Source organism: Nipponia nippon, unplaced genomic scaffold (genome assembly GCF_047370975.1).
Source record: "Nipponia nippon isolate SJK-2023a ecotype South Korea unplaced genomic scaffold, ASM4737097v1 scaffold_4, whole genome shotgun sequence".
Classification (NCBI taxonomy): Eukaryota; Metazoa; Chordata; class Aves; order Pelecaniformes; family Threskiornithidae; genus Nipponia; species Nipponia nippon.
Window position 1 is genome coordinate 32,905,448 of NW_028262358.1, and position 26,965 is coordinate 32,932,412.

Consider the following 26,965-nt stretch of genomic DNA (forward strand, 5'->3'; position numbering starts at 1 on the left):
CCACTTATCATGCAATCATTAAACTAGACTGTGAGAAGTTATCTTTACAGACCTGCATCCAGGGGTTAAAGCTGTCAAGGAACTATGAAAAGGGGTAGATAAGTGAGAAAATTAAAACAGCAAATCATTCAGGAAGAATCCAAGTTAAACAAAGAAGTTTCATAGCTGTGAAATGTGTGGATGGGTACAAAAGCAATCACCTGTCTTTTTCAGACTTGACCAAAATTTTACTGGAAAGAAGTCTCTGAAACCATTAAGAAGAGTCAGCAGGGAGAAATCTTTTCACATTCTATTTCTATATTGAAAAACCCAGGATAATACCACCCTATTCTACACACAGAAGAAAAAGCAAAACATATGAAGGTGAAAAAGCATGAAAAATATAGTACTGTAACATAAGAAGTCATCTGTGAACTCTCCCGCAGCACATCAAACATGAGGTATTCATTCATTCCCACAAATGGAGTCAGTGTTGATCTATAAGCTGCAGCTCTGTATTACACATTTCAGTTTCATGCATTTAAGCCAGACAAACATCCCCAGGGGATTGAAAGAACCCGCTACAGTGAGTTGTGGTTCTATTTCGGATCATATCACAGCATAACAAATCACAGTTTCAGACACTGGGATAAGGGGCTCAATAAACCAAGTAGCGTGATAACTTCATGTATATCCCTTCCACACACGCAGCTATGTGTAGAATCAAATCCACCTAAGGCCCTTCAAACTGCACAGCTACAAAGCAATGATCACTCTCATACCTACATGTATCCATATGCCATTATTCATCCAACTATATATTCTTAAATACGCATCGTTTACTACCTACTGTTGTATAGCAGTAGCTATCTAACCCTGTCCACAGACACCAAGACACTTTACCAGATCTGATCTTTCACATTTGAGGAAGCAGAAGAGAATAACAGTTTTTAATGCAGAAAGTTCTTTTGGTGCTGCTGGTTTGTTCCAGTGGATTTTCAGCTGTGCTCCATACAAAGTGGTCCTCAGAAGCAGAGTCACTAGACCTATTTGGTAACCCACCAGTTCCCCGTGACTGCTGTCCCACAAGAAATTTTGAGTGCTGAGAATGATGCACTGGTCCCCTGTTGGTCTAGCACATTTTGAGAGTCAAAGTGTTTTGTATATTAAGTAAATTTTTAGGAAAAAAAAAAACCAAACCACAAAACAAAACAAACAAAAAAACAAAACAAAAAAACAAAACAAAACACAACTTAAAGGTTGGATGGCAAAACAAGCCATATTGCAAGTACCCTGTACTAGAACTCCAGTCCTGCTGATCTTTGCTCTGGTTCCCAAAGAAATAATATTAAAGCACGTAAAGGCATTAAAAAAAAGTTTCTTTTAATAAAGCATCTTACAGCACCCTGTGCAGATTAGCAAATCTTTCTGAAATATGGAAAGACTCCTGTCAACCACCAAGTAAAGATGAGAGACAAGACTTTCAAGAGAGTTCAAATATTGCTGAGGTACAAGATGCTATATTTTCCTAAAGAATTTTGCACATTAGATGCCTGACTATTAATGTCATTTGGTTCTCAGGCTGAGAAGCCAAAAATGTAACTCAGAGCTATTTTGACTGTCTGGGCCTTGGGATATGAAGGAAGTCAAATTAGCAAGCATGAGCATAAGTCTCCAAACCCTGACAGTCACACTTTCTTCTTCTCTCTCCATTGTGCTCAAAGTCAAAGCTCTGCAGTAGTTGCCTTCTTTCCAGCTAATTAAGGTGTCTTGAAAAGATAAATGAAACAGAGAAAAACAACTTGGCTGGAGTACATTTTCATTTTTCCATTTGAATTTCACCTACAAGTCAGCCACCTTAAGCATGACACTGGACGGCTGGCAAAAGCACAACATTATTGACTAAAACCTAACGTCACTAGAACTCATTATTTGTTCTTGAGTATTTTCTTAAGTGTAAAAAAAAGGTTGTTCAATATAAATAAATCCCTGAAGGGCTTCCAACCCAAACGCTGTACAGTATTAGACGATGAAAGAACTGTTAGGGAAGTGAACAAGAAACAGGAAGTTGGAACTACCTGGCCAAGTTTCACTCTATAACCTGAGTAACGTGTAATTAAAAAATAACCAGCGCAGAGTGAAAAACAGCTTCCAGTACAAATATACACTTTTATGACCAAGTACTCTATAGACAGAAATCGAAGATTTTTTTTCTAGAGAATATGATTAAAAGACAATTATCGTTTAAATCTCAGGAAAAAGGGAATAGCACATATATACAAACATGAAAATATGAAGTTTGCATAATGTTTAAAAACAGTATCTCTTTTTTTAAATATAACACCCTGCCAACAAGTTTAGTCTGTACTAAAGTTATTACACATCCTTGTCGGTACTACCACGACCCCTGTGCCACTGTCATACATAGTGCCTCTCTCCCACCTTCCACTCTGAAATGAAGCATCTGCAGTTCACAGTCTTTGACTTCTAGGTGAGCTTAATGCAAAAGCCCACATGCAACTTTCCAAAGGCCCTCTGAATCAGGCAAAGAATGCAGAGCCTAAAAACACAGGACTTGTCTAACGCAAGTGGAGTACTGAAAAAACGCATCGGGTGATTGAACGATTCAGAGGGATGGTAATGGAACACAGTATGTCCTTCCACCAGGTCACTAGGCTGAATCCATTCTGGATAACGAACAAAAACCGTTCCCATTTGATGGCTGCTTGTGTGAAACGAATTGATCAAGGCTGTCCTGAGAAGCGAGTGAGTTTGCCACGGTATTATTTGTCACTTGAAACAAAAAGATTACAAGGACTTCTGTGGGCATAACCTAAACAGATTACAGAAGAAGCTATCCCAAATCTAACTAGTCAGCCCCTTGTTGGCAATCTAACAATGCTGGCCAAAAAAATGAAGTTGAACAGAAGGATGCTGCACTTCAGTTTTGATCCTCTGACTAGACCAAAACGCACAGCTAGAGCAGCACTGGGGAAGCTGACTCAGCCATGGTTCAAGGCATTACTTGTTCTGTGGCTGAACAAAGGGACTGCGGTCTTCCAGGGCTGTCAGTTTAACAGCTTTCACCCAAACTAAATTAATTTTGCCTTCTTAAAATGAAAACAAAAGAAATCCAACTCACCGGTGAAGCTGTCCAAGATTTTTGAAAGATAATAATCCTTCAGCTTACTGGGATCTGCGCTTAATAGATAGATGCGGGTGCCAAGAGGTGGTTCAGCCCCAGCTGCCAGTGCACCTCTCTATTCAAGAAAACCCAGCTTTCTGCCTTTTAGCATACACAAATTTGGCACATTTAATCAAAGATACTGTTCATTTTACTAAAGTATCAAATTGCCAGAAAAACATTTTGTTTGCCCAGATAAAATTGAGCCTTTAGCACGTTTTCTTCAAAAAAAAACAACAAAAAAATACCAATTTGATGCAAACACTGAAGGTTTTGTTTTCTTTTGGGTCTGTTTCAGCTGCAGTAAGATGTATTTAAAAAACAAAACAAAACAAAATAAGATCCTCCATCCATCCCCTGCCTCCCTGCATCGCGTTCTGTACCTGAAAGTGTATGATAATGCCCAGTCTGCTGTCAAAGGCACAAGCTGTCAACACGAGAGTGAAGCACTAGTGTAGGCATGCACACACATAGTATTTATAAAACTGCCGCTGTAAGGGATTTGGGGTTTATTTTTTTAATTAACTGAAAATGATAACACAAAAGCTTTTCATCTGGCATGAGCTTGGGTTTCATCAGCTGCTGGAAAAGATTCTCTTGGACAAATGAAATTACAGTGTTTCTCCATGTACTTTCCATGGATTTCAAAATAAACACAGCTACATGATCATGCCAGTTAACAGACAGATGTAGGTAAAGTTACAGGTCTTGATACATCTAGAAAGAGACTGCAGAGCTAGACACACAATTTGGCTAACATATCATATTGGATAAATGACAGAATGCGCAGTTAAAAAAAAAGTGAAGCACAAGTGAAAAGAACTGGGAAGGGCAGTTGCAAAGGGTGCCTTTAGCCTACCTGCTGCACCTGGATATTGTGTTATACACCACATGGCATAAAAGACAGTTCATTATTTGATGCTCCTTCTGCTTATGCACGTTTCTCAGCACGTCAAGTTTCTTTACTAGAACAATGCATGAGAGAAGGAAACAAAATGATGCAGACGAAGACTTTAGAACGGCTTTTGCTCTATGCTCCACTTTAAAAGTCAGCAGCTGCACTGTGAATCAGTTACCCCCCACCCCCTCCCCAAAAGGACAATTTGACAAGATGGCAAGCAACAGCCCTGAGTATAAAAGTTATCCTTTCCAATGAAGGCACTGAGAAGTGCAGCCCATACTCAGTAACAGCACTGCTAGCTGCCACTTTGTTTTCTCTTCTCATATGGAACCTTTACAATCCATGGTCTCTTGAACTTATCTGATTATAAAGAAGGAAGGAGGATCTCAGCAGGGCCTTTTTGGTCCCTAGGAATCTAGAAATTCCTACCTCTTTTCCCCATTTCATGCTCCAAAACACATCAACTTGATACACACTTTCGCTAAGTGCTCAGAAGATTATTTCACAGGTTTCAGGGTGTAGCAAAGAGAACAAAAGGGATTTCGCCATTGCTTTGATTTACTGGCTGGCAAGGTCAGTGCAGTATTTAAATGTGATTATTTAATGATATATTAGGTCACTACCATGTTTTTGTAAGTGTAATTAAACTGGTAGAGTGCCTAAAGGCTTTTTGAAGACTTCTTGTTCATTATTTTTTACATTTAAGAAATAATACTCTCAATAATGGATTGAGATTAAAGAAAGATTGATGTTTTCCAAGGATTCTGATGAATTTGGTTAAGAAGAAAAGAACTTTGGAACTACAGATAAGAAAAAGGAACAGCTCAGTCATCAACTGTTTCAGACACAAGATGACAGCTGTACATATGTGAAGATGGAAATAAATTAATTCCTTGGAGGATGCTCATGCACATGAGCATTGGCAGGTCTGACATAGTCTGTCTGGAAGAGTCAGGACTAGCTGCATACAGGTATCTACTCCACTGAAATTATTCTTTGGGGAACACATTCCTGCAATAATTCCTTTCCATCTCCACCTTCAGAGCTATTAAATCTTATTTACTTTCCTTCACCTTCTCTGCAAGTCGACATTTTTTGATGTTGCATAGGACAATGACTTGAGAGGTCTCCACTTATACTGATAAACATAAAAATGTGGCATTCCAAATGATTGCAAAAGTAGAGATAGGCAAATAAATCAGACATAAAACCACATCTATCACTGTTCAGTGTAAAAAATTGTCTATGAAGTCTGTTATCAAAGAACAACGCTATCAGCACAGTGAGTCTTTGATATGAACCTGAGGTTTTAAGTTGGGATCCTGCTTCTGTTATATAAAGTAAAAAGAGGCTTTACCTACAACAGAAAATAAGGCCAGATTCATCTCACCTATATGAGCATCACAAGCCTTCATAACCTGCGGTAACATCCTGCACTGCGTGAAGCCAGAAACATTCTTAGAGAAAGGATTTTGCAGTAGGCTTCATTAAGCAGACTGTGACAAGATGCTCAAAGATGAATTAACAACAAGAACCTGAAGCTCTGCAAAACAATGACCCAAACTAATAATATTAGAAACCAAACTGTCAGTAATTTGGTGAGTAACCATGAATCTTGCTCTGGCTAGACTCACTCAGCAGAGTTAGTGTAAGCAAGTAGTAGACAAGCACTCCAATGGCAGGCACAGAATTTATAGCACCGCCCGCATCATAAGTATCTACTAGTAGGTAAAAAGAGCAGTGTCTAATGAAAAAAAGCTATTCAAGGAAGCTCCGTTTCTTTAGTTTAGCATAAATATAGGTGGAGGATATCACACACATATGTCATATTAAGCTAATGTTTTGGAGACTCTGCAGGAGTTAACTGTATGACCTCAGCAGCAGCCATGGACAGACTTACAGTGTGGACTCTCAGGTACAAAGTAACTCAAAGAAAAATACTTAGGAGCAAAATAAAACACATACTAAAGTGAATTTCCAAACAACACAGTAAAAATAGGATCAGGCACATCAAACTGCCTCTTCCATTTGTGAAGCAAAGATTTTAATTTGAAATATAGCCAAGTAGGAGAACTGAACTGAAATCACTTCAACTGTCATATTAAACATGTCGTGCAGACAAATGAAATAGATGGGGAGATGGAACTGATAAGAGCTTAGCTGAACGTCAGTGACAGTGGAGGAGATACACTTTCAGTGAATAAATTAGCCTCCTACCAAGACAAGCATCTGCTGGGGTCAAGTGTGTCTCAGGATGTCCGATAGCTCTATCTTTCTCAATGAACTTTCTCCACTGCCCAGGGGTCCAGCAAGTCCTGCACAACACACAGGGGACAGCTGAATAATCCCATCAAGTAGTCTGCTTGAAGGAAAGCGAAAAATATTCCTCAATAAATTACTGAAGCAGCAGTCAGACATCTGACTAGTGCCTGCTAGTTCAGAGATGAACTGAAGAGGGAAATCTTTCCTCTGATCCAGTAAATCATTTCAAAGGGCCATTCGTACCTGGATGTCTAATGAACCATAAGGAGTATAAAGAAATGGCTACTTTTTCCCTGAAAAACTACTAATATCCCAAGGATGCACTGCCTCACAATAACCATTTAACTGTCTCTTGCAGGTAAGAAAGTTGACTTCTGCTCACATACTCCACTGATTCAGCAGAACTAGTAGCAGTCTAAACTTTTCAATGAGGGAGTCTGAATGACTGCGTTCCATATGGTCATTCAGTTCTTTTAATCTGCTTTGCCCAGCATGTCTCACATTAAGGGCTCAAAACATGCAAATCTTTCCACTCCACTGCAAGTGATTTGTGTAACAGCAACAGAGCCAGACAGAAATATCTTGTTGTTCAAGGTACAACCAAAGCCCCAGGTCACAACAAAAACATCAAGTTCTAATAGAGGTTGTATCAGACGGGAACTTGACAGCCCTGATCCTTCTCTACTCACAATAGAACTGCACCAGCTAAAATAATACCTTCATTCCTTTTAAAGCCTTTGATTCTAGGAAACCCAAATTCCTATTCCACAAAGCAACAGAATATTATTATACACACCAGGGTAAGCATAAGCAAGTATACATACACAGAGGTAAGGACAGTCTGTTACTGTATTCTCTAACTCTTCATTATACATGGGTAAAACATGGCACAACTATCAGCCTCTTGCACCGGTAGTGGTATTGGGATTTCTAGGAAGAAAGCTGTATGCCTGCCTTAACATGTTCCCCCATCTTTCCCCAAACTACTTGACAATATGCGGTTCCGTCATTAGGGTTTACAGGTCTTATTATTCAGCTTATAGATCTCCAACCTCTGCTACACATCTGTGCTGGATACAAAGGATACATTCCCATATAAGACATCTAACTCTGGCCTGCAACTTGATCAACACTGAGTGAGAGTTCTTCCTCATGTCCCACACCATTACTGAAGTAAGTTTTCTGTCAAGAGATTCCACACTTTCCCTCCCCTTCTTTATCCAGGCTGACCCCACAACACATTCCAGAAATGACAACAGGGTCATAGCCAGGCTCTAATTTCTAGAGCTGATCAACAGAATTTATATTTTTCTTTATAATTCAGATCATCACTTAAAAAACAAACAAAAAACCTACCCCCACAACTTAAGGGGACAAAAATTAAAAACATTGACTGCTCTAACTGGATGCTATATACTGTAGCTTTCTGTATGTGTGAACAATTTCTGTTTTAATTGTTTAAAACATCTGATGTCTACTCGGATTTTTCACTTGAACTGTTACCAACGCCCCGTTCGGGGCGTGTTATGGCCGATGCAGCAACAGCGCCCTCTGTCCGACGCAGAGAAAACGGCACTTGATGCCTCCGCTCTCCCAGCGCTGCCAATGTAGCTAGTTAAATTTAAACAAACATAGACAGCATTTGCTCGGCAATACTTTGGCATCCAGATTTCCACTCATAACGCAGTTTTAAGAAGGATCTTATTCCTCCTGCACACATCCCAGTGCGTTTTAAAACTGTTTAACACGAGATTTGCTTTTACTCTGGAAAAGTAAATGACAAGTCACTTCAAGCTTCTTGAAAGGTTTTGTTGTTTTGTTTTTTTTTTTTCAAATCTCCCTCTTTAATCACCTCCGCAAGAAAAGCCAATTACAACTCTTACCAGCTTTCTTTCCCCCCAGGTACAAAAGCACTTGCTGGTTTCCCCTTCCCCACTCCTGCAGCAAAGCGTCAATGTGGAAAGAGGATTTCAAAATAGAGCACAAACACTGACAAATCCTTCAAGCGTTTTTACACTTTTATTTTGCCTCCATGTTTTCCCAGCTGCTCTGCTTAGAAGACAATAAAAAAACGGCCTGCAAAAAACATTACAAATTAAGAGACTGGAACACTGCAGCCCAAGGAGGAGGATGTGACTTTCGTTCGACTTACCAATTTTATCCAGCTGTATATTTTCCTACTTGCTTTTTACAGCAGCTGAGCTCAGTGCTCAGGAACGTCCAGCCCGTGTCAGGGAGCCAGGCAGAGCGCTGATCCCCACGCTGGATGCTGCTGAGCGAGTGGAGCTGGGGTGGCTGCGGCTGCTGTGGCTGCTGCTGTTGCTGCTGCTGCTGTGTGCGCTCGCTCGGGCCCAGATCAGGAACTGCTTCCCATGCCCCAGCCCCGCTCCAGCGCTGCAGGCTTCGGGAGGCAGGGCCGGCCCCTGCTACTGTGCTGCACTTTCTTAAAGGGACAAGCTCCGGGCTGGCAGGAGCGCACGCGAACCGGGAGCTACCGGGGCTGCCCGGGGAGGCGTCTGGAGCCGGAGCGGCGGGAGAGGTGGGCTCGCCGCCTCCGACCCGGGCGACAACCATCGCAATAGGAGACGGTTTCCTACCTACCTGCCTTGGGAGCGAGAACACCGCTCTTCTACACAGCTTTTCACTCAAGGCTCTCAGGTGTTGCGGTTTTTTTATTTTTGCTTCCTTCACACCCTCCGCAACATAGGTGGGAGCTGCTGCCCGGCGAAGGAGGAAGCAGCAGCGGCGGCGGGGAGGCCGGAGGGGCGCGGGGTCCCACCGGCGGCGGGGAGGCCGGAGGGGCGCAGCGCGCCCGCTGCAGCCCCGCGCGCTGTGCTGGACCCACCCCAGCCCCCGGGCTGCGGCGGCGTTAGGGTTAGGGATGTCCCCTGGCAACGCGCATCATTTTGACCTTAAGAGATTTTACTCCCTGTAACAGAGAGGATATGACTTAACTAAATAAAAAGCCCTCATTTCCCAGTTTTTCCTCCTCGGTCGTTCTCCAGATAGCTTTAATCCCATGTAAACCACTGTTTCTACCATGTTTCCTGGTTTCTGACTTCACATTCAACTATATCTGGTATTAATAGCTAGATGAATATGGGGGAGTCGTCTGCCTCGGGTGTGTTGCTGTCTGCAGTGGAAGAAACCGCATTCTCTGTTAAACAGTAACGCTGAAATTCAGAGATAGTGACACCATCTGCAAAATCTCTCTCTCTCTTTTTTTTAACTCATGGAAATATATGGTTTGCTCTCTGTACATGTAAGTCATTTCTTTTCATTACAATAACTGAACTCTCATGATGACAACACCAATCAACACATATCACAAGGCAAAATCATACATATACATACAGATGTATATATATTTAATGGCACGACCAGAGAAAGCAAGTTACAGGACAAAAATATCACCCTCAAACTGGCAGGCCAAACCAAACAAGATGAGACCAAGTGACCACTGTCCTGTCCTCTCTGCCTTCACATACACCAATGCACAATAAGCACAGAACGGGACAAACTGCTAGCAAGCCCGTGTGAGGTCTTTCTGTTTCTTTGGTCCTATGGTAAAAGGAGGTGGGTACAAACCAAAAGGTGATTCCAGCCCTTTTAATGCTAATGATCTTTCACAAACAGGCTTAGTAGGTATCCCTTAACTACTGGCATGCATACCTTCTACCCTGTAAGCTAAGTAGCCATTTAGCCACATTACTAAATTATAATCTTCAGCATTATTAGCCTTGTATTAAATCACAGGAACCCATCAGGGTTCCTCTGGCATGAGCTGTACTATGCTCTTACCTTTCTCCGCACAAAGCCTGGGAAAGTTTTACATGATCTACACATGCAAACTACATGTGATGCACAGTAGAAGAGATCTTATAATTCCATCAGTCCTCCCCTCTGTTCACACGTTTCCATTGGTCTAATAATCCTCACTTTCCACTCACATCTCTGCCTACTACTTTCTTCACCTCATCCTCCAAGTCCCTGCCCCTTTACTCATTGTTTCCCCCTTTTTTCTGCAGCTGATCTTCACCTTGCGAGCTCCACCTAACTCTCTTGGTGCCCCCTTTCTCCCCTCTGCCCTCTCAGTTTCTCATTGGAAGAGGAAAGAGCTGAAAGGAGAGGTGAGAATGATTAACTGATTCCTTCTCTTGCCTCCCTCTCCTTCCTTCAGCCAAGGTTCTGGAGCCAGAGACCTGTATCCAGCCCTAGAAACTAACCTGCAGCAGCAGGCCAAGGGACAAGGGTTAGGTAGGCTCACGTTATCAACACTATCTCCCTTCTCACCTTAGCACACTGTACTATTTATTATGATACAGTGTAACCAAGATAAGTGGCCCATGTCTTGTTCACTAGTTAAAAGTTAACAAAACACTCATCTTCAAGACAAAGCTGATCATCCATTTGATGCCTCAGCTAAGGTTATTCTAAGACATTCAAAACAGGCAGAGTCTGTCTACAAGACAAGAGAGTACGGTGCTGCAGTGGATGGGGATTTGAATGGCAAAGATACCAGTGATGGAGAGAAACCAGGGCTTGGAGAGAGCTAAAGCAATGCTCCATTGCTCTGCACACGCAAAACAAGAACATGCAAAACACTAGAAAGTGCCCAGCAGGAAACAGGCTTGTGCCACTGGACCAGAATGATCTAACCACCATAAATGTCAAGATAAAAAAAAGCATATCTGCTATTCCTTACATATGGTGCTCCTTATACTCCTCATAATCCCATGTGAAAGCTGCCCCCCCTCTCACCGCAGCATCTGGATGTTCCATCGACAGAGCATTGTCTAATGGTTACAGCACAACTCCTGGTTTCTATTACTGGCTGTAGGAGAAATGTGTGATATATTAAATGAAATAAAGGACATACATAGAATTTGAATTCTGCCGCACGCTTCGGTATTTAGTCAGCAGTAAATGAAACTAGATTACTCACTGATTCTTTCTGTGACTATGTTTCCCCAATAACAAAAAAGTACATTAAACTCTGGTATTATATAATATATATACTTGTATTAGTAACAGCCTGGGATGAAAGATGCCAGAGAAGCCAGCTTTTTGTTATTAAATACTGAACTGCAGATACCTCAGTGAAAACTGAAAAGTGTTGCAGTTTGCAAAAAATATTTGATTCTGCAGAGCAATCCGCTCACACAAGAGGTGACATTTAGTAGGAGCTATTTTGATGTCTTAGCTTATAGGGGACAGCAAAACCAGAAGTCATCCCAAAGCTACCAAGAAAGAAAAAAAGTATGTTTCTCTTTCTGAACAGTGTATCACATAAGGTCTATATCCCAAGACAGCACAAACGTACTTACAAAGGCAGCTCCTTCTGAATTTAGGAATAAGACCATTAAAGAAATCACCTGCCTATTTCTATAAGCATTTCTAGGCTCTGATGACCAAGGTCAAAACCAAAAAGCTATAGTATTATCTATGTATAAGCACCCTTAATAGTCAAATAGTGAAAAGACAAGGGGAAAGGGACATACAAAAACAAATAGGTTATTTGCTGCTCAAAAACAGATTCCTTATAGAACGCAGAAGCAAAAGCTCCACCTCTGGAGATATAAACTGTTTGTTAGATCCCTTGTCAAAACAAAAGGACACGGGTATACTAATGTAACAACAAAAGTGCCCATTGTGAGAGGAGACCCAGTGCCAGGCTGCCTGCTCCATCTGACAATGAGATTAAACACCATGGCTCTGTGAGCTTGGCTGCATGCCTTGCCTGACACCACCACCCAGTGCAACTGTAGGGTCAAAGGCTTCTCCTCAGTCACCGCAGGCTACAGAACTAGCAAGACTTTCATACCCTCCCTACAGAGATTGTTTCTGCATGTCTCCCAGTCTCCAAAATAGCACACAATGTTTTGAGCATCTCTTGAGTGTGACATGCAGAGCAGCATTACTACTATACACTGACACTGGATGTAACACAGTGATGGAACCATCACTATCCTTACTTATCAAAGAGCCACAAGAAATTTTGGGCTCTGTCGCTGAGGGACTGAAATGACGCATATATAGTCAATACAATACAGACATGCATATACGTTCTTTTAGTTAATATAATTCTTCTAAAATTATTTTTATCTTTGGGCTCAGACCACACCATCAGATCTAAGGGCTGGATTCCACTCCCACTAACTTCCTGATGAATAAGGATGGAACTATGCTCCAATTCAGGGATACGTAAGTTTCAGATTAAAGCTTTTCAATCCTAACCCACGTCTTCAATGTGTTAATACAGCAGTTTGAGAACTTGCTTTGAACTTTGAAAAAGTAGGGATCTGGACAATGCTTATCTGAAATAATGTTCATTAGTAATTAAAAATTAAAACTACTAATGCCACAAGATTGTTTTCCACTTGATGAATCATAATATGCATACATACCTGTGTGTGCATGTATGCATTTACACGTGTGCATGCATGCAGATGTTTGAGTGAAACTGCAACAGAACTTATTGCTGTTAAGGTTAGCTTGCATCTGATGTATTGTTGGCGTACTTCTTTTTCTGCAGCATTCCTGACACCATGGAAAAATATGTTTCAGTTAGCTGCCCCTAACAAACTCAGCACAAACATTTATTTTTGGTGGGTTTATTTTCTCAGTTAAAAAAAATGGTTAAAAGTAAATAAATTGGTTCCTAGAACCTAAGCCTTATCAGATCTGCAAGAGTTGTGCACTTAATGAAAGTTATGGCCTTCAACATGAAGATAACATTCCTTGACAATGCCTTAAATCAATGTACTAGCTATCAAACTACTTCTACCAATTGTTCTTAAATAAAAAGATTTGGTTTCTATATTATAAAATGGCCCACACCACAGAATTTAGGTCAACTACAATCAAAACTACATTCAAATCTGTATCCATTATAAGGTGTAAGATGTTGGTTTGGACCTTCCAAGAGATGGCACATTTCAATTTCACCCTTTTCCGTGTGGTTTTCCTGTTCACAGCTCCTTCTCTTTCATTGGCTTCTCAAGCTCATTATAACCCTCTCTCCTGTATCGGTTAAGATTTAGTGCGTGGTCCGCACAAGTTGTTTGCTGACAAGGGAACATTCAAGCCCAAAAGAAAAGCCACCAGTATTTGCTGCAACTCAGAGAACAGCTATGGAAAGAGGAAAAAGACATTTGCTCTGCAGAAAGGAGAGAAGGTTTACAAGCTCTTAGAAAGCAAAAGTCAGAGATTACTCCAACCATTAAAAAGACCAATAAAAAAAAAAAGAAAAGAACGTGGAAATTTTACAGGAATTGTCTCATTTCTCCCTTTAGTTTTGCTTGGTATTTCTCAAACATTTTGAAAGGGCAACTCTGCAGATAACAGCCCAACTCAAACCCAGACCCCTGAAGGCAAGGGAGACAGAATCAGTCAGAACAAGATTAAATTTCCTGCCACCAAAACATTGATCAGCTGCCAGCAATTAAAGTTAGTTAGCAGTTCCTGACTACTGTAAACATTTGTAGCCAGCAACTTCACCATGGCTTCATTTGCCTGCTTTGGAGAAACTTGGGTTGTGTTCACACCTAACACCTTATGACCCTTTTGAACCTATTCATGATATTTTCTCAGGGATAATGGTTTTAGAAAAAAAAAAAAAACAATTCAGCTGAACTTCAGATCCTTTCCGTTTCTTTCTGCTTCTCAGTTAGCAGAATAGAGGGTACTGATTTGTAAAATGGAGTCTTCCTCTGCTTTCCCCATCATTTTTTAATACTTCCTTCTATTCTGTATATATCTTCTCATTTTCCAGAGAAATATTTTTTTTAAAAAATCTATGTTCTAGCAAGTGTTCATCTTACAGAAAGGTGCAGTATGCAGACAGGTGATCTGTATCACAAACATTTGTAACCATATGTTGTTGGCTAGATCTACTAAATATCTTAACTAAGGAGGGCTGGAGCGAACTTGTCCCTAGGCAGCTGTTCCAACAAAAGTCTGTATAATGACATTCCTCAACATTTTTCATTTGAAGGATTTTTTTGGCTTTTTGAAAAAAATTCAAAGACCACCTTGGGCTGCACTGCAACACAGGCTTTCATTAATAATAGTTTTAAAATGAGTTTGGGCTCTGAATGGTCTGGGTTTTTTTCCCTTTTATTCCCCTTATTTTTGTGCATGGATTTGTTTAGCTGCATGGCGGGGAGGGGCATATGGGCTTTTTTAAGTTTTGGAAGAGTTTAGGGAATGCCTGACGTTGTATTTAATTAGCAATGATCTAGACCAACATGTCTTGTTCCAACCAAGCATAGGCCATCAATACAGTCAGAAATAAGTCAGTCTCTAGCTATGAACACATAGAGCTCAGTGACTTCCAGGAAAATCAAAGCAATGTCTATACAAAGGAACAGGGAAAGGCAAAGGGAAAGGTTATTTCCACTTCTTTTTCTGATACAGGGTCTAGGCCAGATCTTTTACTCTGGTTGATTGCTGGCTAGCACAAAACCAGAGTGAAGAAGTAATGGCAGTTTTTAAATTGCCCTTGTGACTCTGTGGTCTATAAGCTGATCAAGGTATGTTAAGACCCTGATGCCAACTTAGAATAGCCTTGGGGTTTTGTAAATGGTACAGGCTACTCACGGATCCTGAAACAGCTGTTTAGCAGGCAGGGAGCTCCAGTTAAATATCCTCTTCTTTACAGTACTGGTGACAGAGCTATCAAACTGCTCCTATTCTACCTAGGAAACTCACTTCCTTCAAAAGTGACTTCAAGGTTGCCACTTCTGCATGCTTCTGAGTGTCTTGTAGCAACTCAGTGGAAAAAAGTAGCTAAAGCAACAAGTCCTGGCTCCATCTGTGGTGCTGGGAAGGGGACAACATTTGCTTACTGTGTATTCTTTGCAGAAGAGCTAGAAGAATTAGTTACGGTTGGTGTGGCTTACTAAACTCTGATTATTCACATCCTCTGAAGTTTACATGCAAACTAATTAGCAGCACTGATCCCTTAGTAAGAAGCTGAAATCAATTAGGAAGGCAGCTGACCTTATTATAGCAATTAATTGCAAATGCCATTTAGTTTCAGTACTTGATAGCCAAGCTGTTTATTCTGGCTTTTGGGGCTCTGGTGTTTTGTGGTTGGTTTTTTTTTTTCCCTCCGTTACACCACTGTTAATCCACCCTGATTTTTCTTAGACATAACTTCCATCACATAGAATCTGTTCTATTTTGTGACACATGCTTTCCTGGAGAATACTTGGCTTTCTTTACAGGAATTCCTGTATGCTTAGGAGTCCTGGATATGGGACAAAGTTCCTATGGAAAGGTGGCTCCTTACTTCTAGGCAAGGATGCTGACTTGCTCTCTTGGAAATCTGCTTGACTGTGAGGGTGAGGACAGGGGAGAAGAAAGGTGTAAGCCATCCTTGTTGTACTTGGCAAGATGGTTCAGTTCACTGCAAATGCAGAGAACCCGTGCTCCTGTGGGATGCTAAGCAGTACATGTGTGATTACCAGAAAGATTGAGTTGCTCTGGAGACAAAAAAATACATTGCTCTCTTTGTGACGCAGCTGACTGGGATATGAAGAGCGGCACACCCAGATTCTGCACGGTTTAATTCCATCATGGTAGCCTGAGCCAGAAGCGGATGTGGCATATGCCAAGAGAGCAGCACATATTTAACTAGGTAGTGGCCCTGATTCTACGCAAGATAGATCGCTCCTAAAATCATTGTTTGCTCCCGAACCACTGCACATGCCAGAGAAGAAACTGGTCACCTTGAGGGATGTAGCTAATCAAGAATTAGTTAGTCGGTTTTCCACAAGACTTCAAAGATGTAAAATAGTAATGTTTTAAAATTATGGGGAGTAAATGTCTTCCTCTTGAATACATATTCATACACAGCTAGAGAACTGGAGCTGTGAGCAAAATTTGTTTTTAGTATTTATCATACTTTGTTTCACATAACAGAATCTGAAGTTTAGCATTTGTATTTTTTGTTTTGGCTGTCTGTGAGGTTCTAACAGCTGTGGGAACTATTTAGGATACTGACAGAGGGGCAGGATCATGCCTATGGAGACAAGTACAGGAAACGCACTGCTCAGTTCAGCAGAAGTATGACTGAGCTTGAGCCCTGACAACTGATTCACTACTGCCCTGCTGCTTGGTGTACTCATTTACATCAGTGTGAAGTATGCATCATCTTAACTTAGCTGCGCTTTATGCTCACATTGCACTCATGTAAATACTGCTGCAGAGTGCATGGCAGTAGCGAACTGGGTCACATGACTTCACAGCATTTCAGATCCCATAAAGTGGAAATACCGTGGGAAGAAAAGGTTTCATATTATTTTTGTCTCTGTGATTGCTGCAAGCACTACAAGAGAAATAGAAAGGACACTGAAAATGATGAGACATAGATGTAATTAGACTTCATGCACAAATTGAATGCACAAGCTCTTCTTAACAGACTAAAACCCTGAAGGATTCTAAATTGCACCAAGGAGGAGGATGCTGACACTAAGTTTTCTTCTAATTGGTGGCCACTCTGGAAAAATGAAGGACAGAATAAAGAAAGAAAGAGGAAAAATAGAGCATAAAATCAAGAACTTTACTAAACTATCATTTCCAGTAAGCGTATTTACTAACTTACAAGAAATGCCTCCAGTTTAGACTACAATTATAATCAAAACCAAGTTAATATGCTGGCCCTCAGACCGAGTAACAGCGTGACTAACACTTGTAGCACAGCCTGGATACGGGTTCTGTTCTGTTCTGTTGAAATGGTGATGGAGTAAAGAGAACAGATGGGGTAGGAGGTTACAATTTTTATGTCATTAGGATATATGCTGCTTCTAAACACACCTAGTTTGTCTGTAATTGGGGATAGTGAGGTCCTGTTTGCTGTAACCTTGCTCTAAAGTTGAAAACCACCTTGCAATAGGTGGAAGATTCCTCTTGCCTGGTGAATGTAGGTAACGCCTCACAAGTTTAAGAGAACTAAAATCCTGTTCCCTGGTATTGTGTTGCTCGCCCATTCCCCACATGCAACTCAGAACTAACCTGGATGATCTGTGTAGGTTCTGATTTGCTCTTCCCTCTCTCTCTGCGTAGGTCTCTGCGTTCAGTTCAGGTCCTCACCGTGTAGGAAGAGCCCACCTTCAGATGAGTTAGTACAGCTGTTTTGACTGTAGCGATGGTCTTCTGGAGAAACAATTGCAAATAAATCATTCCTTTTAGCTGTCTGTCTATATAAAAGGCATCTCCAATGTTTTTTCACTTTCAAATGAAATTACAGAAGAAATATGTACAGATGTTCCTGTATGGTCTCTGCTAACTTCAGTACAGGGCTGGTCATCCAGTGTTCTGATGAAATTACTTTGTCTTAAACCAGAATGATTTGAAGCACATGCTTGACACTAAGCAAGAGAAGATGCAGGTAATAGGTACTATTTGAGCACGTAAAGGCAAGAAAATACTTTAAGGCTTCTTTGCTGAAGCACTCAACAGAGCTCTTAATACGCTCTAGAATCAAACCCAATATGAGTATCTCACATGTACCATTATATTTTCAACACTGACTGCATCTGTGTTGTAGACAAATTGTTGATTGGTTACTTTACACATTAACTTTGAGTACAGGGATCATAAATGAATAGTGATAGAGAAAAAGAAACAAATTTGTTTGCACAGAGTGTGATTAACATATACAAAGATGGTTTTCAGCAGATACAGAACTATTGGCTTTGGCTTCTTTGTATCAGCTGCTCTAGACAGATGACTTCCAAGATTTAGGAGGAAATCTGTTATGAATTATTTACTTTTATCATTCAGCTAATTTTCTTGTTGTTGGGGTTTTTTCATTATTTTTTATTAAAGCCAAATGATTGTGCTCCAGGACATTCCACAAATGCTGCTGTACTGTCATTTTAGGAAATACCATTAAAGTGACCTTTTCCTTGTTTGCTTCCCATGGCATTTAACTAAGCCGGTCTAAGAGAAACATCATTAAAATTGTCAGTTCCTCCATGGGTGCCTGAAGATTATTCATAGAAACTGCAGTCTTTTGGGGATAACAGAAACACAGGGCCTTGTTTTCCCTTCATTAACCCCATTTTCCACCGACGTAACAATATCAACTTTAACACAGGTCGATAAACACTGGGCAAATTCAGGCCTCTTTTTTTTTTTTTTTTCTTGTCTGTAAGAATTTGATACTAGTGAAAGATACCACATTAGAAACACTAGACAGTGAAGTCCTCTACCCAACCTCAAATTATATATAGTACAGGAAGCAATTCTACCGCTCCCCCCCAAACCTTTCACCACAATTCCTGATTTTTGTCCTGGCATAACTTATTTTAAGAGGATGTGGGACAGCACATCCCCAATAGTGCTTCGCCCAAAAATAGTAAGTGCCAGCTGTGATCACAGTTCTTGAGCTGTTTTGACTCAGTCATGAGAAAAAAATGGATTAAGGTATCACAGAGCACAGAACAGTTGAGGTTGGAAGAAACCTCTAGCAATCACCTGCTCCAAACCCACTGCTCAAAGGAGGGTCAACCAGAGAAGGGTGCCTGGGGCCCCATCTGGTCAGGTTTTGAATATCTCTATGCATGGAACCTCCACAACCTCTCTGAGCAACCTGTTCCAGTATTTGATCACACCCACATTAAAAAAGTTTTTTCTTACGCTTAAGTGGAATTTCCTGTATTTCGGTTTGTGCCCATAAACTTTCGTCCTGCCACTGGGCACCACTGAGAAGCATCTGGCTCCATCTTCTTTACTCCCCCCACCATCAGGTATTTACACATATTGATAAGATCCCCTCAAGCCTTCTCTTCTCCAGAATAAACAGTCACAGGTCTCTCCGTCTCTCCTCATATGTCAGATGTACCAGCCCTTTAATCATCTTTGTGGCCCTTTGTTGCACTCTCTCCAATATGTCCATCTCTCTCCTGCACTGGGGAACCCCAGAACTGGACACAGCACTCCAGATGTGTCCCACCACTGCTGAGCAGAGAGGAAGGCTCACCTCTCTTGACTTGCTGGCAATCCTTTTCCTAATACAGTCCAGAGGCTGTTGGCCTTCTTTGCCACAAGGTACATTTTGGACTCATGTTCAACGTGTTCCCTACCAGGACTCCAAGTCCTTTTTTGCAAAGCTGCTTTCCAGCTGGTTGGCCCCAGCCTGTACTGGTGCATGACGTTATTCCTCCCCAGAAACAGTACTTGGCATTTCCCTTTTTTGAATTTCATGAGATTCCTATTGAGGTACCTCCAAACAGCAGTATGACCATCTGGTCAATCTTTCTTCCCAGTTTTATATTGTCTGCAAACTTGCTGAAGGTGCACTCGGTCCCATCATCCAGGCCATTAATGAAGATGTTAAACGGTTTTGGATCCCAGTACTGACCATGGGATACACCATTTGTGTGGCCCGCAGCTGATCTGTTTGCTGCTGATCACATCCTTTTGAGCCCAGCAGCTCAGCCAGCTACTAAGCCATGTCACTGTTCACTTATCTAGCCCACACTTCATCAGTTTGTCAACAAGGACGTTACATGAAAGTCTCAAAAGCCTTACTTAAGTCAAGATAAACAGCATCTACTGCTCTCCCCACATCTACCAAGCCAACCATCTCATCATAGAAGGCTATTAGGATGGTCAGGCATGATTTCTCCTTATAGATCCATGCTGACTACTCCCAGTCACCTTCTTGACCATCATATGTTTGGAAATGGGTTCTAGGATTGTTTGCTCCATAACCTTTCCAGGGCAGTCCCTGGAGGCTGTCCAACCTGTACTGCTCCAGACCATCTTTCTTGTCCCACTTGAAGATAAAAGTGACAGTTGCTTTCTTCCAGTCCTCAGGAACCTCCCCCAGTGGCCATGACCTTTCAAAGCTAATCAAAAGTGGCTTCACAATGACATTAGACAGCTCCCTCAGCATTTGTGGGTGTATCCCATCAGGTTCCAGGGACTTGCTTGTTTATATGTCCAGTTTATTTAAATATTCCCTAATCCAATCCTCATCCATCAAGGGTAAGTCTTCCCTACTCCACACTTTGCCACTGGTCTCAGAGGCCTGGGTTTTCTGAAGGCGAGTACTTCCAGTAAAGACCACAGTGAAGAAGACTTGAGTATCTCATCCTTTTCTGTGTCCTTTGTCACCAGGTCCCCTAGACCATTCAGCAGTGGGTCTACTTTTTCCCTCATCTTTCTTTTGCAGCTGATCTCCCTTTACACACCCTTTTTATTGCCCTTCATGACCCTTAGCAGATTCAGCTCCAAGTAAGCCTTGGTTTTCCTTATCCCATCCCCACACATTCAGATAGTGTCTCTATATTCCTCCCAGGTCACCTGACCCTACTGCCACCTCTTGTAAACTTCCTTTTTATGTTTGAGTTTAGTCAGGAGCTCCTTGTTTATCTACACAGGCCTCCTGACACCTTTGTTTCATTTCCTGCTCATCAGGATGAACTGTTCTTGAGCTTGGAGGTGGTGATCCTTGAAAATCATTTGGCTCTCCTGGACCTCTCTTCCCTCCAGGGCCGTGTATTATGGGATTCTTTCAAGCAGGTCCCTGAACAGGACACAGTCTGCTCTCCTGAAGTCCAAGGTTGTGATCCTGCTTTTTGTCTTGCTCCCTCCTCTCAGGATCCTGAACTCTACCACCCCATGGTCACTGCAGCCAAAGCTACCCTTGACTTTCACATCCCCAACCCATTCTTCCTTGTTTGTAAATATCAGACTTCTCTCTTCAGCTCATCCTTTATCTGTGTTACGAAGTTGTCATCACTCCAGAAACCCCCTGGATTTCTTGTGCCCTCCTGCGTTGCCCTTCCAGCAGATATTGAGGTGGTCATGAAGTTCGTCCAGTTGCCTGAAGAAGGTCTCCTTTACTCATTCTTCTGATCAGGTGATCTATAACAGACATCCACCAAAGCATTGGTCTTGTTGTATTGCCCACTAATCCTGACCCACAAGCTCTCAAATGGCTCATCATCCATTCCTGTGATGAGGTAGTGTCAAGCAGATGCTATCATGCACTGTAAAACCATTTCACAGCAACATTAGGCTCCTCCTTTGCTGCAGTTTTTCCTTCCTACGCGTTCCAGTCCCAAACGCTCTCCACTCACAAATTCAAAGATATCCCATTCTGGGAGGCCTCATGCCCATTCAAAGCAACACCACGGCTCAGGGTCAACTGAAATTAATCAGTTTTCCTGCAAACTGCAGTTCCTTCCCAGTTCGCTGGTATTGATATTTCTTTCCCAGTCTCCAGTCTTGTTGCCTGGGACTTCACCACACTGACACACTAGGCCACATTTTAAGACTTGGACCTTTACCTTCCTAGAAAGAAGTTTCAACTAAACCTTTCCATTCATTAATGTAGAGAAACCCTCACATGGTCCTGCTTATCCTAGGGCTCTCTACTAAAGGTTATCTCCATTCATTCCCTATGTTACCACTTCATGATTCAGTCTGTCCTTATATTCCTGCAAGAGCTATCCTTAGTCATGCAATTCACATGGCATTACCTCTTTTCGTCCCCGAGTCTAAATGTAAGTAGCTTACCCTATGGCATTTGCAATTGTAACAATTTTTCATTCTGATTAACTGAAACCGGATTTGAACAGGTGACCAAATCTTTGTTTAGCCACACATAATAACTATGAGCTTACTTATCAAGCAGGCCTGCTTATTTCTATAGCACTACTTTTGGTATGAAGCACTGGCTGTTTGATTCTACATTCACGTCTGCATCTGTCAGTGCCACAGCATCTCACTATGCAATGAAGTGATCCTCGTCCCCATCTTCCTAACACAACATTTAACAGAAATAGGATGCAACATCTGACAAGAAGCAACAGGCATGCTTCTGTGTAGTCCTCATTCATCTCAAAGAAAGTTCCTGCCTCAGCTGACACTAGGGCAGTGAACCCCTGGAGCTTTAAGAAGCATTGCCTAGCACATTATCCATATGCAGTCCTACATGGTTTTCTCAAAAGAGCTGGTGGAGATGGAGCAGGGAGAGAGGTATAATGCCAAATTTCTCCACTTGATGCAAATATGAACCCCCCTGAGTAATAATTTGACATTCCTCAGCAAAGACACACTCTGCTTTTGAAATATTTACCTTTCCTTTATTTTTTATAACCTTAAGAAAATTTGGGAGGAATGTGAACTGTTTTGTTTTTTGTCTTCCTATGACGGCAGAGATTTATTTATAGCCAGGAACTGCAGGACAGTTCTCACGTGGCTGCTGAAAATTAAAACAGCATGTAGGGTTTTGTTTTGTTTTGCTTTTATGCCTTTGCCGCTACAATCTCTCCCTGCGTTCCCTAAACCCTTGTTATTGTAACCAGAGCCACATTTTGCATTGCTACAATTGCAGGGTTATGTAAATTCCAAAGGCTTTAAAGGAAAGGGCCTGCAGATTCTGCTCCGGGCCGTAGGGAAGTTGACACAAACAGTTATGCCCAACATCTAGGGAGAGGCAAAGGCATTCATAAATTGTCAACAGACAGGAAACCTAAGTCTCAACCTCAGCATCAACCTGAAGTTTTCTAAACCTTTTAGAAACTACTGGTTTCATTTAAATTGATTGTCCTCTCTTTTTCAGTGTTGTGCTTTGCTATGAGCAGGAAAATTTCCTTCAGCCACTTCTGGAAACCTTCATATGTCCTCTCTCACTTTCCACCAGTGTATACTGGTTTACCCAGGAGAGTCAACAAGAGAAAGCTCCATAGGTACAAACCCTTTCAGACTCAAGTAACTGTATTTTTACAGTGATCGTGAAACTGTACACGTTGCAAAGCATTACTCTACTCGTGAAGACTTTTATATTAAAAAGAAAATTACACCAAAAGAGAACAACCATACTCACGAAAGACAGCAAGAGAACAAAGAGTATGCATTTGACCCCTTGCAAGAAGTCTTTACAGCAAGTAGGGTTGGGAAGAAGTGCGATACATGTTGCACATCTGTGTGCTTCTGAGTAACCACGTTGTAATGCTGACACTAGCTGTGCATTCTGTGTGGGCATGGGCAAGCCAATTCATGTTTCTGACTCTGTACTCTTTAAGACGGGGATAATAATGCCTGAGTCAGAGTCAATGTTAGAAGGCTCTGCATAAGTTCATCTTAGTCCCCAGTGTTTAGACAACTCAGCTAAATGAGAAAAATGTTTAGCCCATTTCTCCAGCCTTGCTTCTATTTCAGCTCTAAATCACCATTAGTCAAATCATGCTTAGACCTCAGACAAAAACCTAGATTACATTATTCCTGAAGTATGTGGAGCTTTTGCACAGCATGGTGCACCCTGATCACTCGAGTGTGCTAATGAGAGCTCAGGGAAATTACTGTTTTTGTGAAAAGGTGCAGCCAGAACTCCCTAGCCAATTCAGCTGACACTGAAAGGAAGGATGAGGCTGTGGCACCACTCCAACATGCTGCTTTCTATAGCTGTTGACTGTTCCAGGCAACTTTAAACTTACTGCAGTGGACATGAAAAAGCAGGGCTTGCTGCATTGTTCACCCACCTCTTTGGCGCAAAGCCAGTTGTGCTAAGTCCTCAGGAAAGAAAACCAAGAATCACTGCCTCGCAGTCACTCTACAACCAGGTAGGTCAGTGCCAAGCCAACATAGGAAGGGACATTCCAAGCAATTCCCAAGCCGTGGTATTTTGAAAACCATCAGTACAATGGAAGAGATGACTCCAGTAGTGGACAATAGTTCCTACTCAGCTGGTAGTTACTGTCACTGCATAGGTGGTGATAACTGTTATTATTATGAAAGTGTAGCTGTTTAAATCTTATTAAGAAAGATAAGACCCATTTCTGGAGTTGCAGCTACACAGGATCCCTGTACAGCTCAAAAGCTTCTACCAGTTTGTCATGTGTGCTTATTTACTTGGAGCCAGGAGCTGCTCTGTGGAGCTCTGATCCTGACTGCCAGTGCGACCTTGGGCAAGTGACTGTATGTCTTTGCACTCAACTCCCTTTGAAGTCAGCTGGTAATGTGGATGCTCAACAATTCTGAAAAAACAAGCCCTACAGGTCAAAGCCAATGCCTGCTAGAGCTGAGGTGTTTTGGGTCACATCATAAATTGTATGAATTTTGAACACAAAAACTGAAGTATCCACAGCTAACAAATATTTTTGTAAATGTGGTCCTGTAATTGGCCCAGTGTAACACAACTCTCAGACACAGAGGGGTGGAGTCCAAGGGATCATCTATATTAACATTTTTTGGAAGGGGACAGTTTATTAAGGGTCTGTGTAGAGTCAGAAACAAGCAGCCAGAAGACAAAGAGAAACCAGAAATCAAAGACAGCTGTATCAGGCCGTGTCCCATTCTTAGTGCACCTAATGATAAGTATCTGAGAACCACACATTTTACTGAACCAGGTAAAGAACTGACCAAAATCGTTACTCTATTCTGTAAGTCATGTTTCCTAGTAGTTTAAACTCTTGAATCCTTCCCTCAAAGATGACTATTTTAGTGCTCAAAAGCACTGTGGAACACAGGCAAGAAACTCCTGATATCCTATAACATCAAATTCCTCAGATTTCGGTCTTGAACCCAAATCAAAATTGATACATGCCTCTAAATGATCAGCACTGCTTCATATAGACTTTAGTATCTTATGCAAGTATTAAGCAAGGTGGAGGTTGCTTGGCTTTTGGAACCTGTGAAGTCTGCAGCCTGTAATTATTGGCCAAAACAGCAGCACAGCTCCCATCTACAACTCATTTGTTTCCCTGAGTTAACAAAACCCTTCCTTACCTTCCACGTTTGCATATCCAATAGATAATACTTGGCTCAGCACAATTAGCAAAGCAGGCAGGACAAGGGGCCACTTAGTCAGCTCTGTGACACATTTTACAGCAGAGGACCTCCAATAGCTGACAAACTTCAAGCAAGGCAAAAAACTCACAAAATACTAATAAACATAACCACATAGACTTTTTGATACATCAGACAGGCCCAATGAAATAGAAGCATAACAAAATCCTCCTACTGATACTAAATGGCAATAAGAAGATGAGAGGCCTGTGTTGGCCCAGTGGTTCAGTGTGGTGAGGTCTAGTTAGGCCCATATTAGATTTTCAGGACTATCATATTCCTCTGCTGGGTAAAGAAAGGAGGGTGAAAAGAAAGAACAACCGTAACCATATGGATAGAAGGTACATAGTAATAAAGCAAACCAAACCAAAAAAAAAAAATCAACAGAGAAGAGAAGAGTTAGAAGTAACCTCCAATGATCACCTAGTCCAACTGCCTGAATGTTTTAATGCTCTCTAATGACGCAACTCAGGTGAGCTGCAAAAGGCAGACTTGTGTTGTCCTCTCTCCCTGCTGCAATCAGCTACACCCAAAAATATCTGGAGGGAAAATGACATCTGACACAGCCATGGTAAAAATGACCCAAACTAAGAAGTGGCAACTCTGAGGGTGTGGGAAAGTCTGCAAACAAATCACTGGGTGTGTCAGATATACAGACGCTAATATAATGCAGTGATTACTATGTCTCTGCTCAGTGAATATGTAAAAGTGAGCTTGGTGTTTTAAGAACCATGCACAATGACCGCTGAACAAACTCAAGTCTGGGTGCATTTGCCTAGGAGCAGTACAATATTTGCTGTGACCCTAAAGCTTCATGGGACACTCAGAACATAACTGAAGTCCAGAGATAGTAAACAAATCCAGTATGGCATCTTATTCTACATGGAGACTTTTTAGACTGCTTCTACGTATCACAGAACTGGGAAAACTGCTTTTGTGACACCCATGAGTGAATTTCTCAGGGAGCTTCATTGTGACTACAGGGCCCATTATTCCCCACCCTATTAGCATCACAAGATGCAGCATGTATGATCCACATCAAATGGCAAAATCCAGCCCTAGAAACAAGCCTCCAAAATGCTGGTGAGAACTTCAGCTTTAAAAGTCCAAACGCAGCAAATATAGCAACCTAGAGAGCTCATGGACTTAGGCTCACACAGTCTAAACAGGAAACCTAGAAAATAAAGCTTACACATCCATGCAGCTTGGGCTGTTCCATTACAAGCAAACAAAAAACCAAACAGATAGGTAGGCAGGTAGATAGACAGATAGCACACTGGAAAGCACATACCCTGAGTCACACAAACAGTTAATTGCAGTTAATGGCAGTGGCCAGCCAGGAGAAGCAAGCCCAAGATTAACAATGGCAGAATTTCTAATGGAAGTCAAAGAGTATTTCCCATTTCTCTGGAGGCGTTGCCCCCCAGTCTGGCACCAAACTGCCCAGCTCCCTCTAGCTTCTTTGTGAATTAAGTTTATTCCTGAAAGAGCGAAAGAATCCCAAGAGACCATGACTAATGAGTGCTCAAAGGAAAACTGAAGGTTGCCTATCTCTCCCATCACTGTGTAACCACTTAGTATTGAGTACCCAGAATTGAACACAGCGTTCCTACTGTTGTTTCATCATAGCTCAGAGACATATTTCCTCAGCAGGCTATTTGGATCAAAGACTTAAGGCAACATCCCTGAAAGAAAAGACAAGGCAAAACACAGAGGGGACTTTTTTGCCATCTGCTTCCATTTTAATTTGCTGCACTCCCACATGTCACCAGAGCCTGTAGGGTGGTCAATTGGATTCTGTGTCATGTGCATTCATGGGAGTATAGGAC

At 41.7% G+C, this 26,965-nt stretch overlaps 1 protein-coding gene across 4 annotated transcripts in view; it reads right to left on the bottom strand.

Annotated features, from left to right (window-relative positions):
• The window catches only part of DAAM2 (dishevelled associated activator of morphogenesis 2), a 212,857-nt gene that overhangs the window by 176,266 nt on the left and 9,626 nt on the right, over positions 1 to 26,965 (bottom strand). For 2 of the 4 annotated variants that reach the window (XM_009475067.2, XM_087775930.1), the window contains one exon: positions 17,346 to 17,486. The gene's annotated coding sequence lies outside the window, so the exon portion shown is untranslated. Of the gene's footprint in view, positions 1 to 8,478; positions 8,674 to 17,345; positions 17,487 to 26,965 lie in introns of those variants that run through there. The other 2 variants (XM_087775931.1, XM_087775928.1) reach the window with 1 other exon arrangement.